This window comes from Rhincodon typus, chromosome 33 (assembly GCF_021869965.1).
Source record: "Rhincodon typus isolate 14 chromosome 33, sRhiTyp1.1, whole genome shotgun sequence".
In the NCBI taxonomy this organism is placed as follows: Eukaryota; Metazoa; Chordata; class Chondrichthyes; order Orectolobiformes; family Rhincodontidae; genus Rhincodon; species Rhincodon typus.
The window spans coordinates 23,769,681-23,786,391 of NC_063364.1; the positions used below are offsets into that span (position 1 = coordinate 23,769,681).

General features: G+C 41.2%; 1 long non-coding RNA gene across 1 annotated transcript in view; it reads left to right on the plus strand.

Moving 5' to 3' along the window:
* LOC125486811 overlaps positions 1-16,711 on the plus strand; it is a 54,280-nt gene that overhangs the window by 7,353 nt on the left and 30,216 nt on the right. Inside the window, exon 2 of the long non-coding RNA XR_007265440.1 lies at positions 2,664-2,727. This is a non-coding gene — a long non-coding RNA (uncharacterized LOC125486811). The remainder of the gene's footprint in view (positions 1-2,663; positions 2,728-16,711) is intronic.

Below are 16,711 nucleotides of genomic sequence, written 5' to 3' on the forward strand. Positions count from 1 at the left end.
CAGAAAGTTTAACAAACATGATGCTTTTCCTCATCTAGGTTATGATGTGGAGGTGCCGGTGTTGGACTGGGGTGAACAAGGTCAGAAGTCACACAACATCAGATTATAGTCCAGCAGGTTTATTTGAAATCACAAGCTTTCAGAGCGCTGCCTGTTCGTCAGGTGAAGGGGCAGCGCTCTGAAAAGCTTCTGATTTCATATAAACCTGTTGAACTTTCACCTGGTGTCATGTGACTTCTGACCTCATCCAGGTTATTAATTCCTTTTAAATAGAGGCCTTTATGTGTTTAATTGCAGACAATCTTTTCTTGTTAATGTTACAAGTCAGAATTTTATTTCAATGAAACTGTGCTATTTTTAAGATTGTTGCGCATTTGATACATACGTTGTTTCACACAGCATTAAATGAAGTTTATGGGGGTACAATTCATAGGTACCCAGGGTCAAATGACATTGACCAGCCAGCGACCTTCACACTGAAATTTTAAGGTTTTTTTTTCCATAAGGAATGAAATCCTGACCAAAGTTTTCATGAGCTTGATTTAAAAAAATATGGAGAGGGTGTGATTAATGTCCTTAAATGTGGAGACAACTGAAAAAAAACACACCGTTAAAATGCTCTCAATGCACCCAAAGAAAACTCAGCTGATTGGAATCTGAACAATCTGTACATTGAAGGCTTGACTTCATCCGAGCTATACTGGGGCCAATGTTGAATTACGGATGCTGGTTAAAAATTTGGGCAGCAGGGAGGAGGGGTAGAAGGAGGAAGATGGAGAGGGAGAACTCCAAAGCAGCACCAACGTACAGTAGAAGGATTGACTTCTTTTGATGCTATGTCATCAGTAACATCTGTGTATGTGTGTGTGTGTGTGTGTGTGTGTGTGTGTGTGTGTATATGTGTGTGTGTATGTATGTGTGTGTGTGTGAGAGAGAGAGAGTGAGAGAATGAGAATGGTACAGCTCACTGACTCAACTTTCAGTGACCCTACTAACCCAAGAGCTTGGCTGTTAGATGCCTTCAGATTCCTCCCTCCTTCCCTAGGGCCCTGCACAAGAATGACCCCAAGCAAAAGAAACAAAAATACAATGTTTCTGGGGTGGAAAGAGTGAGATTAAGTGGGAGCCAATCAGGATGGAACAGTGGCATTCCTGCTAGAATATTCCAAACATTCATAGAGCTTGGACAAAAATAAAGAGGCTTTACATTGCAAAGGCCATTGCATCAAACTGGTTATAAATTGAAAACATTCTCCACTTCTCCCTGACCACACCCTTGCTACTCTCAATCTCTACAAATTATTCTTCTTTTTAAAGATGATTAAGGAAGATTTATTATCAGTGCCTCAGTTAGCCTCTCTTTCAAACAGAATCAATTATTGGCGCAATATCCCCAAATTCTTCACATCACATGTGCCAAACTGAAAAAAAACCAACCAAGACATGAGAAGGTAAGAAATATGAGCAGAAAAATAACACGCCCCCCTCCCCAGGCTTACTCAGTAACATCATCACTTCAACCATAATTCCACTACCCTATGGTGCCCCCATATCCTTTAATTCTCTGAGTGCTTAAAAATATGTTACTCTCAATCTTGAGTATCCTCAAACTAACGTAAGAAGTATAGCAGGAGTAGGTCATTCAGTCACTTGAGCCTGCTCGGCCATTCAACAAGATCACTTCTGATCTGATTATAACCTCAAACGCACATTCCTTCCTACCCTTGACAACCTTTCACTCTTTGCTTAAGAAGAATCTATCCACCTCTGCCTCAAGAACTCTATGACCAACACCTTTTCCACCAACTGCAGACCCGCAGCAACCTGGCATAGAGACTTCCAAAAGATACACAGCCCTTTAGGGGCAGAAATTTCTTCTGCTATCAATCCTTAGCAAAGTGAACAGGATTTTGCTTTTGAGGGACTGTGGACTTAGAAATGGGGGCCTATCCTATTGGCGGAATTTGGGAGCAGAGTTTGACACATTTTGTGGTTGAAAGAGAAGTAATTGGTGCAGAACACAGTGAGATAGGAACAGTAAGCTGGATCACTCTAACCGATTGTAACTTCTAACGGCAGAACAGTTGCCCTGTCATGCATGGCGACCATCTCTCCCCCAGGAGAGCTGTCCCCCCATCCCTCACAACAGCTCTCACGGGTTAAAATTGCTGCAATGAGGTTTAACATTGCAGAATCATAGGAACGGTTTTTAATCTGTCTCCAAGGTAACCATATCATCCTTTAAAATAACATCCTCGCTTTTGTTTGCCTTTTGTTTCCTTTTTTTTATTCTGCCTTCTCTGCTCGTCTCTGTGGGTAATGCTGCCTCTTTTCCTCCTCCTCTCTGTGATTTTTTTTGCCTTGAGTCTGTTTGAGTCTCTCTCTCTCTCCCCGCCCATGTCTTCCTGAGCTTTCTCTCTTCATGTCTTTCTTTTCTCCTAAATTGTGCATCCCTTTCTTTGTGGGTGCCTACCCCTCTCATTTCCCCATTGTATGGTTGCAGGTGCACGTTACTCTCCCTCAGGCTGCATGCCTTTCTTTTCTTTTTCTTTCCCCCTGCTGTTTTGTATCCCTTTATCTTTGTCCATCTGTCTATCTTTCCCTCCCACCTTTTTAAATGGTATGTTTGATTCCACTATAACCAGATATCTCCCCTTTTAAAGCTCACAGGCTCACGGAGCTGACTCCACGCAACCAGGAGGAGGTCCCTTGATGCTCTCAGTAAAGGTTAGTCTGAATATATTTTGTCATCTTCCGCTCTTTGAGCTGTAATTATCATTGCTTGGTTTCTAGGTAACCTCAGTCACAGTTCTAATACCTCTTGCCCTCCTTGTGTACCAGCGCATGTCATATTTCTAATTAAAGAAATATTTTTCCGTCTGAGAACAAACGCTTTTATAACAGATTTGTCGGTGTCCTGACTGTGATCTCCTAATTTCCAATTGTTTTTACCCTTGTCATTCTTGTGTTTACTCCACAGCAAAAGGGAAGGGGGTTGGGCCCAAAATTAAAAAGACAATAGGTTGAGAACTCGAATTGGGCTGGTAAAACTGTGAATCAATAGGTGTATTTTTTTAAACATCACCCTTGTCATTATCCCAGGTCCAGCATCTGGACTTTGCTGTGTTAGGTGACAATGCTGTTGATTTGGATCCCAGATTCCGAAAGGATAAAAGGACAGCCAGTCTACTTCGCCTTCGAGTGGCACCTGTTTGCATGTTTGTGGATAAGCTATACTAGACATGTGACTGCTGTGCAGTGCTGTGAAAAAATAATTTCCGCATTGCAACCGTGGAGAATCCAGATTGCCAAGATAATTTTTCTGAAATGTTGTTTTGTGTAACTGGGCAGAGTTCCAAGCAGAATTTGTAAACACGTTGCAACTGAGGGGACTGCTAAAGCAAAAATAGCTCTTTGCACAAATCCAGAACAATGCGGATATGCCTGTTTGGGGATGGAGAGGAACATCATGAGGCTAAGTACAAGCTGCATTAATCAAATACTCTCCAGAAAGTGATGGACCTACTGCTACTGGAAGCAGGTAATAGTTACCATTATTAATGAAGGACATGAGAAGGTTCCAGGATTCGGCTTTACACTGTGTTGAGCATTTATGGTAGTTTTCCCCGTCAGAAGACAAAGTGGGTGAGGGTGATACAGAGTCCAAGCCGGATACTTTGTACATGACTGTGGAAAGGGATTAAATGGGTTGCACAGGAACCATAATGAGGGAGATTGTTCACAACACATTGTGGAAATGTTCATGATAGGCTGGATTGCTGATGCCATTGGGAAAGAGATTAAATGGCTGACATAGAGACAATGACAGGATGAGTGTAAAACAAGATGTGGATGCCTGAAAGGAAAAGAAATTTTTCATCCTCAGTTTCACTCCTTCCATTGTTGAAGATACTGGCTTGGTGAAGTGGGGGATGGAGCAGTCTCCATCATCACCAACTGACCATGTGTGGGCAATGTTACACAACAGCAGTAGCTGACCAAGGTTGTGCTTTTCTGGTGACAGCCTAGAGGGTTCCTAGTGAGGATCCTAACTGAAAGATGTTGGAAATATCAGCCATGGGCACCATCAGTGAGAGCTAGAATCAGGGGTCCTTTTCAGAGTGCATATAGGTTTATTAATTAAGGACAGGAGTAGGCTATTTGGCACCTCAGTACTGTCATTTGATCAGAATTTGCTAAGGGTATGGCTTTATGCAACGTGTGTGTTGCCTTCAGCAGAATATTTCATCTGATATGGCAATGCCTTATCATATAATAAACTAGACATGGATATCATGATATTGAAGCATTAAATAGATGTTTATTACAACTAGTTCTTATGTACAAACATTACATTTGTGAGCACATCAGTGACTGGCCTAACACCAAGCTATTAGAATATAACTGAGATGCATGCTTCTAGTAGCATGTCATGCTTCAAATGGCCTCAGTTAAGGTGTCTATGAGATCTTTATATTCTGAGGTTACATACTACAATACCGTAATAACATCATGAGCATATTTCTTTAATGTAGACTGGCATATTGACTATGAAACATAACCAATTTTATGTAGCTCCTAAAACTCCATGTTTCTTTAGAACAATTCTGGCATCACTGACAAGGCCAGGATTTATTGTTCATCCCTAAATATAATACCAGCTTGCTAGAACATTTCACAGAGCCATAAAGAGGGCAATAAAGTACATTGGCTTCAGATTGGTCACTTAGAACCCAGTCCAGGTGATGATAACAGATTTGCTTCACTACTCAATAGCTTCATGATCACTTTTAATGGATACCAGCATTTTTATTTCCAGATTTTAAAAAAATGGAAATTCTCAATCTATTATGTTGGGATTTAGGTTCACATTCTGTGGGTAATAATAAACCCAGTTAATTTCCATTTGGTCTTACTGGATCAGAGAGTGGTTCAACCTCTGTTAATAAAATACCTTAATCCATTAATAAACTGGCATTTCTCTGGTCCTGTGAATCCTAAGCACACTGTGACAAAAGACGTGTGCTTCAGGGCTCAACTCACTGGGGTTTTCAGAGGGAGGCAACTGATAAAAGAAATAAGCCACTTAACCTCAATGCCTGGCAACCAGCACACAGCAATCTACGTGCATCGATGACGCATTTATTTAATAGACCCCATACAAGTTGCTCCATTATATTATACTTTGCAATTTTGATGGTTTGCTGTTATAAAATGAAATTGAACATCTGAAAAATCGATTTTCTTAATGTGTGTTTACTTTCCTGGGTGTATGAATAAAAGGAATAAATGTGCCGCACCCCATCTTAGCTGCTATATTTGGGATTGGTGCGACAATATTTTGTGTCATATTATCAAGAGTGTTTCTCAAGCTATCAGAATGTGAGCTGGTGAGGGAAGAGACCCCAGTTTATAAGTAAGACCAAGTGAGACAAAGATTCACAAAGATAAGAATGGTCTGGATTGAGAAATAGGCACCACTTGAGTTGGTTTAGATAGTGATGCTCTTTTATTTTCCTTTGAGATGACCTAACAACAATTTGCATTTACATCCTTTAATGTAGCAATACATTCTAATGCTTATCGTCCAAGCATTATCAAATTTGCTTTTAACAACAGGCCAAACTTATAGCCATTGGTTCAGATGACCAGAAGATTCAAAAAGAGGTGACTTTAAGAAATGAAGAGAGAGAGATGTGAGGTTATTGGAAGGATAGCAGAACGCCAAGAACGCCAAGAAAATAAGGATGCCCAAGAGGCCAGAAAGGTGTACAACAGATATCTTGCAGTATTGCAGGGCTAGAGGAGATTGCAGAGGTAGAGAGGAGGTGAGTTAAAGACTGGAATTGATAAGGGTAAAGGACTAATGCACAAAGTACAGGGCATCATTTGACTGAAATGAGTGAGACCAAGGTAAATCAGCAGCTAGCAAGTGACATCAAGTGTGGATTTAAAAGCCTGAAGATTATAATGACAGCAAAGCTTAAGGGAAAATTTGGAATCCCCTAGTTTTCAGATGTTCCCAATTGCTGTTATGTTCCATTGTGTTTTGCCAGTTAACTGTTAGTTAACTCCATTTATACAAAATCATGTTTTCACATTAAAACTGCCAGAAAATGGAATGGGAATTGGGCAAAAAGGATCTTACGAACAGCATAAATCCACCCTTTCCTTTCTGTACTAAGTAAACAAAGCAAATCATACATTACAATTGATCACTGGCATGACAGAATGCTCAACTCATGGGGTTGGTTTAGATTAATTGTAGAATGTACATTAAAAGTGATTACAACACACTGCTCTTTCATACAACAAACATGCCTATAAATGGTTAAATCAGCTTCTAGGCAAATGTATTAATTCTGTCCTCTATGATCTCCCTTGGAGTGCGAGCAGGAGCATGCGTGCTTCTCTATGACTCATTGACTATGTGAGTGTATCTGATTCTCTCTTACCATACACTTGCCTCTCACCACCTCCACCTCCCCACTAACACCCCCCAACCCCAAGTGCATAATTCTTTCTCACTCTTAGAGTGCGCCTGAGATTTTACCTTTTCCATGTGTTTCTCCAACTTTATGAATCTCAGTTCCTCTTTTTATATTTACTTTTGCTGTCCCTCTCTGTGTGAATATGTGCATCTGTCTGCCTCTCTTCCAATATGCATGTTTAAATGTGCATCTTTCTATTGCTTATTGGAATTGCATCTTTTCCCGTCAACTTAGGTGCTTTTCTGTCTGTCTCTGTTCCTCTTTTCTGGCTCCTACTGTGACTCTCCTTAAGTCTCTTCTCTCTCTCTATCTGAAATCATAATACTGTAAGGTGTAGGAGTAGAAGCAGGCTAATTGGCCTATTGAGTTTGCGCTGCCATTCAATGAGATCATGGCTATCTGGTAATCATCAACTCCACCTTCCTGCCTTATCCCTGTTACCCTTGATTCCCTTAATGATTAGAAATCGGTCTATCTAAGCTTTGAATACACTTAACAAGCAATCTTGACAGCCCTCTGTGGTAAAGAAAAATTGTATAGATTCACTACCTACTGAGACAAAGAAAAACCTCCTCATATCTCTCTTAAATGGCAACTCCTTAGTCTGAAATTATGCCCTCTGGTCTGAGACTCCCCACAAAAGGGAACACCTCTCTGCATATACAGTGTCACGTCGCCTAAGAATCTTATATGTTAAAATTGGTCTCCTCTCATTCTCCTTGATTTCAATGAGTACAAGTTCAACCTATTCAATCTCTCCCCAAAAGAAAATCGCTTCATACTCAGGATCAATGTCGTGAACCTTCTCTGGACTGCCTCCAATGCCAGTATATCTTTCTGTGCTCCTCTCTTTGTAGCTATATAACTCTATTCTTCATTTTGTTTATAATGCGATGGTTAGATAGAGCTTTACAATACTTGAACAGGCCATTCAGCCCAATAGGTCATTGTAGATGTCTATGCTCGAGACAAGCATACACCCCACCAAGTTTCAAGACCCCAATCAACACATTTGTCTTCCTTTATTCTCTCATGGTCCAGTATAGCTTCCTCCTAAATGCATCTCTGCATTGTTGATCAGCCTCTGTGAACCCAAATTTCACACTGAGAGACAACAACTCAAATTATTGGGGTCTCTGTCCCTTTGTTTGAATGCTAATAGGTCTGTAAAGCTGACTAAGTTGCTAATGTTTCCTGGGCACATCAGATGAAGCCAGAATCTTTGGTCAGCCAAATATTTGTCATCCAAAGTAGCACTAAGTCTGCAGTTTGGATATTTGTTTCCAGTGAAAATTATTTAAGGATATCAGTAATGAACGCCTCCACATCATAAGTCACAGAGGAAAGTTGAAAAAGATATATTTTCTAGATGCAGCACTTTACAGGTTCATTCCCCTCCTACCAGGATTTTTTGGTTGTTTTTCTGTCCCTTCTTCAGAGAGTCACATGCTTTTGTATCTTTCAGGGGGCAAGAGCAGGGATTTCAGCTTCTGTGAGAAATGATTCCCATCGACTTATCAAGTGAAAACACTTCAGTAAAATGGAGCTAACAGCTCAGGTCATCACCCCCATGCATGAATAACTATAATTACCAAGTGCTAACATTCAGAGAGTTGGCATAGATATAATTCTTTCTAATAACTATTCTTTTAGTTGTGTTAGCTTTGCATATCGGTGCTCAGGTCTACTGCCTCCAATTGTAATATGTTGAATTTGAAAATTAATTATTCATGATTGTGTGAAAATAGGCTGGTGCAGCTTTCAGAAGCACTTTCCAAAGGTACAAAGGTGTGTTGCCTGGCAAAACACTTGTTGCCATGGCTACCAATTCGCCGACCTCTGTGAGTTTAATCAGCTGCTGTAAATGCACAGGACCCAGCAAGTGACATGTTGCCCACTCTGTTTCGTTTCTGTCTTGTTGCAGGACAACTGGATGCAGTTTTAACCCTTTGTTGTCAGTGAGGCTCTCAGTCACCAACTGCCTGGCAATGGTATTTCCTCTTGAAATCCCCGCTGTGAAATGCTTGTTCTCAAAACTAAAAACAATGCTGACACCACCAGCCTCTCTTTGCTTCCCTTCCCTGAAGATGAACACGGGTGGGAAGGAGCGCAGAAACAGTAACTGCTCTGGAAAATAAACAATCTACTCAACCCGGGCAAACTTCCATAGTAGCTGGATTCAAGCTGCTTCTGATGGCAGCATCCAAATGTTGCTTTATCCTGTACACAATGCCAGTGCAAGCAAGATACCTATCCCCTTTTCAGACGCAAATGCTCACAAACAGAGCTTTATTTTGGCACAGATATCTAACATTGCGCGCAGTGTTTATTTTCCCTCTGATTTATTTAGCTTTAATCGTTACTAGGATGTTGTTGTTACTGGCAAGAGCAGTATCTTTTGCCCAGTCATAGCCACCCTTGTGAAGGTGATGGTGAACTACTTTCTTGAACCTCTACAATCCATATGATGTGGGCATGCCCACAGTGCTGCTATTCAGTGAGGTAGAGCCATGGAGTCATAGAGATGTACAGCACAGAAACAGACCCTTTGGTCTAACTCGTCCATGCCAACCAGATATCCTATTTACATCCAGTCCCATTTGCCAGCATTTGGCCCATATCCCTCTAAACCCTTCCTATTCATTTACCCATCCAGATGCCTTTTAAATGTTGTAGTCATATGAGTCTCTACCACTTCCTCTGGCAGTTCATTCCATGCACACATATCCTCTGTGTGAAAAAGTTGTCCCTTAGGTCCCTTTTGTATCTTACCCCTCTCACCTTAAACCTATGCCATCTAGTTTTGGACTCACCCACCTCTAGGAAGATACAATGATATTATTCCAAGTAGGATGGTGTGTGGCTCAAAGTGGAATTTATAGGCAGTTTCTGACCTGTTGACCTTAAATTTCTAGATGATTGAAGTCAGAGATTGAAAGATGCAGTTGAAGGAGACTTGCTTGGCACCCAACAACCATAACTACTTTTGTTCTAGGTATGAATCCAGCTATTATAGTTTTCCCCTTGAATTCCACTGAATTAATAGAGTTCCTTGATGCCACGTGGAATCAATTAGTGCCTTCACGTCAAGGGCTGTTACTCTTCCCTCACCTCTGGAATTCAGCTATTCCATCCATGTTTGGATGAAGGCAAAAATAAAGTCAGGAACTGAGTGAGTTCTGGTGCAACCCAAACTGAACATTGGTGAACAGGTTCATGGTGAGTAAATGTCATTAGCAATGTTTCCTACCCCTTCAATTTGCTGATAATCAACAGTAGACCGTTAGGATGGAGTTGCCAGATTGGATAGGTCCTGTTTTTTGGACGTGATAAATATGGACAATTTTAATTTTCCTCTGACATTCTGATTCACATGTTTGGGCATGTTATTGTGGTCACTAGCACATCTATGGCCACTTGTCCAGTTGGTCAATACCCATGCATCAGCCCACATGTTGTACATTGTCGTTTCAATGAGGATGGGGGTGGGGCATCATTCAGCAATGTCTGTAGCTGTAGATGTAGCTACAGGATGGTGTGTTGCCTCCCTGAGGCTAGGATTGTGGAGAGTGGATGCGGGACATTCTTTTGGGGGAGAGCAAAGATCCAGAGATCATGATCCATTTTGGCACCAACTGAATAGGCAGAATAAAGGAACGATGTCCTGAATGTGGAATTTAGGGAGCTAGGTAGGAGACTAAAGAGAAGGACCTCTAAGGCACTAATCTCAGGAGTTTGCACATTCTACCTGTACCTGCGTGGGTTTCCTCTGGTTGCTCTGGTTTCCTCCCACAGTCCAAAGATGTGCAGGTTAGGTGGACTGGCCATGCCAAATTGCCCATAGTGTCCAGGGATGTGCAGGCTAGCATGTGCACGGTTACAGGGATAGGGTAGGACAGCGGGTGGGATACTCTTCAGAGGGTCAATGCGGACTCAATGGCTGAATGACCTGCCTCCACTCTAGGGATTCTATGATATTACGAATTCTATATTGCCACTGCCACACACTACCACGTGCTAGCGAATATAGAAACAGGAAGGTTGAGCGAATTAATATGTAGCTGGAAAAATGTGGCAGGAGGGAGGGCTTTAGATTTCTCGAGAAGTGGGACCAGTTCTCGGGCAGGTGTGACCCGTACAGGAAGGGTGGGTCACAGTTTAATAGGACTGGGAGTGATATCCTGTCAGGGAGATTTGCTCATGCTGTTGGTTGGGGAGGTTTAAAACTAGCCTGTCAGAAGGGTGAGAACGTAATTGAGAATTCATAGAATAAAACAGAGCTGATTATGGGAAACTGTTAACAAACATGGAAAGCAGCAGAAACAAGTCCTAGAATCAACCAGTGTCAAATTGCAGAATAGATCTGTAAAGGAAGAATTAAATGCACTCTGTATACAACAAGACAGGTGAAAACATAGCACTAGTAGAAGTGAAAGGTTATCATATATGAGACATGGCTGCAAAGTGACTGAATATTAAGGGATATTTGACATTTAGAAAGGGTGGGCAAAAAGGAAACGAAGGTAGGATGATGCTGACAATAAAGGATTAGGTTCAGCATATTAGTGAAATAGGCCTCCGATTAGAAGAAAAGGATGTAGAATCTGAGCTGGGCTGAATGGCCTGCTTCTACACTGTAGGGATTCTATGATCCTGCGAATCAATCCTTCATCAGAAGTGTTCTGATGAACAGTCATCAGACTCAAAGCATTAACTCTGTTTTTTTTCTACAGAAGCTGCCAGTGCTGCTGAGTTTCTGTTTTTGTTTCAGATCTTCAGCAATTGCAGTTCATTGTTTTATTTTACAGCAAGGGGAGCAAACAGTGGTAGGAGTACTTTATGAACACCCAAACAGTAGTGGTAATGTAAGACACAGTATAAATCAGGAACTTAGCATATTGCAGGGTAATGCAGTAATCATGGATAACTTTAATCTCCATGCAAAATAATGATGTGAAGGAAGAAGTTTTGGAATTTGTTTGAGATGGTTTCCTGTGGCAGTATGTTGAGAAACCAACAAGTGCGAAGACTGTTTTAGATCTAGTATTCAGCATTGTGAAAGAACTGATTAATTGTCATGCTATGACAGAATCCCTAAGAAATAGTGATTGTAGTATGATAAAGGTTTCCATTAAGATTGAAAAATGTGTATCTCAAACTGAAAATAGGATCTTAAATCAGAATAAGGGTAATTATGAAGGTGTAAGGAGCACATTGGCTATTGTAGATTGTAAAAATACATTAAATGTTTGGTGGTAGATAGGTGATGCTGGCATTTAAAGACTTAATGCTTAAAAAATACTTTCCTTTCAGCCAAAAATATCTAACAGGAAAAGCAGGAGAATGTTGGCAAACAAGGGAAGTTAAAGTATTAAATCATAGGAGAAGGCTTGGAAAATTTCCAAAGAATTTGCAAACCTGAGGATTGTGAGAACTTTACGATTTACAAAGAAGGACCAAGAAATTGATGCAGAAAGAGAAAATAGAATATGAATGTAAAATAGCAAGAAACTTAAAAACATATTGGATAAATTTTCATAGGTTTATAAAGAAGAAAACATTAGCAAAGACAAATGTGGGTCCATTATAGACAGAAACAGGACAGTTTATAACACGGCATAGACAAATGGCAGAGAAACTAAGTATCTTGTGTCTGTGACCGCAGAGGAAGACGTAAGATTTCCTGGAATAATTAAAATCCAGGGTCTAGTAAAAGTGTGGAACTGGAAGAAATTAGTGTTAGTGAAAAAGTGGTATCAGAGAAATTAACAGGACTGGAAGATCTACAAATCCCCAGGACCCATTGCCAGATTGGAAGCTTAAAAGTGCAACTGCACCGTTTCAGAAAGGAAGGAGCGAGAAAATGGGGAAGTACAGACCTGTTAGCTTGAGGTCAGTAGCAGGGAAAATGCTAGAATCTATTATAACAACAACAAACAGTACAGCTCAGGAACAGGCCGTTCGGCCCACCAAGACTGCGCTGACACATGATGTCTTTCTAAACTAAGCTAAAGGATGAGGTCATTGTAAATTTTGAAAATAATTGTTTGAGTGGGTAGAGTTACCATAGCTTTATGAATGGGTAAATCATGTTTGACAAACCCTGATAGAGTTTGTGGATGTTATGAGCAGCGTAATAAGGCTGAGGTTACCATGAAGTCCTTCCTTCTTAGATTCTCCCCTCAGCCGAGGCATGGCAACCCTCAGGTTAAACCACCATCTGACGGTAGAGTAGCTCTATGGTGCTCTGGGAAAATGCAATTTTTACAGGATGAGAGGCAACGAGTGAATGTGGTGTATTTGGATTTTCAGAAGGTTTTTGATAAAGCCCCGAAAAGGAGTATGAAATAACTCCATAGAGGCCGGTATCACTAAGTCACCTTTTATTTACACATGCATAGTATTTGATACTGATCCATTTCCATCTGAGCCAGCTCTCAGAATGAACAGGATATCTGACGCTTCTGTTTATATCTGTTAGCCAGGGCTCCCTGATTGGACCAGATTAACAGCCCCAATCAGGGAACTCATATTCTATGAGGTCTACCTGGCTGACCTCGTTACAATCACTACAGAATAAACAAAATTAAAATGGATGGGAATTAGGGGCAATCTATTAGCATGGATTAAGGATTAGTTTATAGGCAGTTAGCAGAGAGTAGGAAAATTGAACATTGTCTCCTTTAATTCTCTTACTAGCTGTGCAGGCCTTGAGGTCAGTGCATGATAGCGGCTTCCAGAGGTGGAAGTTAATGCCACAATTGGCACACTGATGCTGATGGACATGTATGGAACATCAGAGTGCCTGCGCATGATTGCAGCCATGCAGCTTAAAAGGAATGTTGATTGCCAGGCTGTGACCAGTGGGGTATTGCTAATAGCAGTGCTTAGGCCTCAGCCTTTCTCAACTTATTCACAATCAATGATTTAGATATGGGGGGACCGGTTGTAATATTTCTGAGCTTGCAGATGACGCAGAGCTTGGTGAGGATGTGAGGTGTGACGGAGTTGTAAAAAGACTTCTGGAGAATGTGGCCAGACTGAGGGAAAGAACGTTACAGCTAGAAAATGCTGCAGGTGAGTGTGAGCTTTCCCCGGAAGGATACCCCTGGGGTCTACGGAAGTGGTTACATCAAGGGACATGGGAAAGTGTGGCAATCTGGTATTGCAGCAGATAATTGACCATTATTTGTATTGGCAAAACAGGCTCAAAGAGCTGAATGACCTACTCCTGCTCATGAGTTCCCATCAGAACTAAAGCCAATCATTATCACAATTAACATCCACACACGGATATGTACCTATAACCCCAGGTTGTCACTAGATAGTGATCAGGATCAGAAATCTTGGCTGCTGTGTCCTCTCTTCCCCAGGCTGGTGGCACTAAGTCCAATGGCTGTGGCCACCTAATTGGATCAGATAACCCAACGAAACAAAGACAGGGACTGTTTTTGGGATTTCTTTAGTCCAAGAACACAGAAATCAGAACGGGCTGTTTGATTAGATCATACTTAATTTGTATCCCCCATCTGTGTGATTCAGTACAGTAGTAGGTGCCTTTAACTAGTAAGCAACTGGGCAGTTAAGTTGAATGTTTTAAATTTTAGAGTTCCTCCTTACGAAACAGTTGGGACAATATATCAGCTGATGCAGCTGTTGGGGTTCTTGGCAAATTAATATAATTATTTGATAAGCAGTTTTTTTTTGTGAACAAGGAATTGGTGTGCTCTTTTCAATGTCCTTCACGTTTTCAAGCAGAAGTCAAATAATGGTGTAAAATTCCTTACAAAAGCTCTTTGCAGCCTGATGCGTTGGTGATTAAAACAAAGCTGACTGTCACAGCTAGGCTCCACAAACAAAGAACTAGCTCTGAAACCTGATGACTAATCCTTTATAACCCTGTCAGGAGTGCTCTTGTGTTTGGCTGTCTGTGTTGCAGGTAAGTGGTGCTGTTTGCTGGTTCCATTGGCCAGGACGCTGTCTTATGATTCATGGATGCTACATGGTCTGGCACAACATGCTGATAATGGAGCCTGCTACTATAGCACTGGTTTAAAAATAGATGCTCAGGAGAAATTACATCATACAGGCAGCCATCAGTTTGAGAGATATTAGTACAGACCCAATTATTCTGTCTGCTGTTCAAGGTGTTGAGAGTTGAGGAATGACCAGTTAGAAATGTGCCTGACCAGGCCCTGGGCCTCTGTAATTAATTGATGTCAATTATTGAGACCCAAGTAAGCACAGACACTGCAGTAGTAGCACTGGGGAGAATCTACTGAGGTTCTGATTAAGGTGACTCCTGCTGGAATATTTCTTTGTGCCTATGTGTTTGTATATAGACAGTGGTTGAAGACAGGAACAGGCCTCAGCGTAAGCACCTAGGCTCACGGGTGAGAATGGTCTCTTGGTTCTCAAATACCCGAAGATGCTCATGGAGAGATAACTCAGTCAGAGTTCATGCACCAAAAAATTAAGTGAAGATAATGGAGAGTAATGACAGAGCTCAGCGGCAGTACAGGGCACTGTTAATGGCTCTGGCAGACAGCAAAGGAACAAGATGATTGCACTTTATTTAACAAAGAGTTGTTGCATGAATAATGTGGCTCCTGTAAGCTGTGGGCTTGAGTATTGGTCATTTGTGCAATGATGTTTTAATCGGCTGTCATTTACCTTTGTGTAACGCATTTCTGACTCTCTCTTCCCTCTCGCACCTTCCTACTGAGTGGAAACCTTCCACAGTAACACAGACAGTGTACAGCAAGAGCCAGATCTTCTTGATTTCTGAAAGCGTGCTGCATTGTATTGAATTCTTTGTTCCCGGTAGAAAGACAGAGGCGTTGCTGGCAGAGATCAAGGTAGATGTAGAGATCACGAACACTGCAGTCGAGAATTTTATAAAGGTCTGTGAATCATGAGCCTTTTGAGGAATGGCATGTTAGATCAATGGAAAGGAAGGATGGGAGAAAATGCTGAAATATCTACCGTATTGGAGCTGAACTTCTTTGCAGGAGTATTCAAAATTCAGGTGTGTGTGCACAAACCATTCTCAGGCTGCGCCACATTAACTTCAGTGCCCCTCCAAGATCGTTACAATATATGATACCAAGGAGTTTAAAATGCTTTTTAATTCTGCTTTTGTACAATATATTTGTCTGGAGAGACTTTGAACCAAAAGAAGTGAGGCAGCTGGATTAGCAGCCACAGAAGTTGTGCCAGTAATGCAGGGTGTTACATGGCTAGCAAGAGGCACAGAGCTTGACTGCATAAAGAGGCTACATTAAGATGAGTAGAAGATAAACAGTTAGAGAGGATGGTGTCACGGGATGTACTGATTTTGCACATGTGTACCTAATGCTGTACTGCCACAAACTAAATAAGGAAAAATCTGGAGCTGACTCTGGCGTTGTATCTGCATGACGCAAACAGGACATCAGAAATCCAGGGCCATTTTTCACTCAGATCGGATGTTATTTAATTAAATGTTATTATGGACTATTATATGTTTACAACACTAAAATAGGGCGTCTAAAGCACACAGTATATAGAAGGGTTTTAAAACGCTTTTTCAAAAGCAAAGTGGAAACTCCTGACTGACAAGAGCAGACAGCAATGAGCTGCCTTGGAGCTGAATCTTATCAAAGATATGTAAAGGTGTTAACAGTGGCTTTTGGAAATGTTGTTGAGATTGTTAGAAGCTCAATGAACTGACAGGAAATTATATCAGGTGTATTTGGTATCTTTCACCTCGATTTTTTTTGCAAAACTGCGTTGGTAAGTGGTATTCTTGTTGGATGTGCTCTGAGAGGACACATGTTAGCAACAAGTTGGGAGAAGGAGATTCTGAACAACACAGGGACTGCTTTTGCATTCTCAACATTTACCCACCACCTGGCCTGCCCCCATCACAGCCAGGTTGGTGAAATGAGGGACATCTTTAAATGAGATTGCATTGCCCTTGTTACTCTATCATTTACATGCTGTCAATCTATTTGCACCAGTATCATTAGACAACAAGACAGCACTTACATCACAGATGACTAATGTGTGTTTTTAAGAGCTAATGATGTTTCTTCCAGCTTCTGTTTGAGTCTTGTCATGTGCTGGTCCTGCTGTGTAAGATGCACTGGCCCAGAACGTCAACTGTATTACCAGAGCAAAAGCTGTCTCACTCTGTTAAGAACCAAGGCTCAAAATGCAGCAGACCACTAATGTTGTGA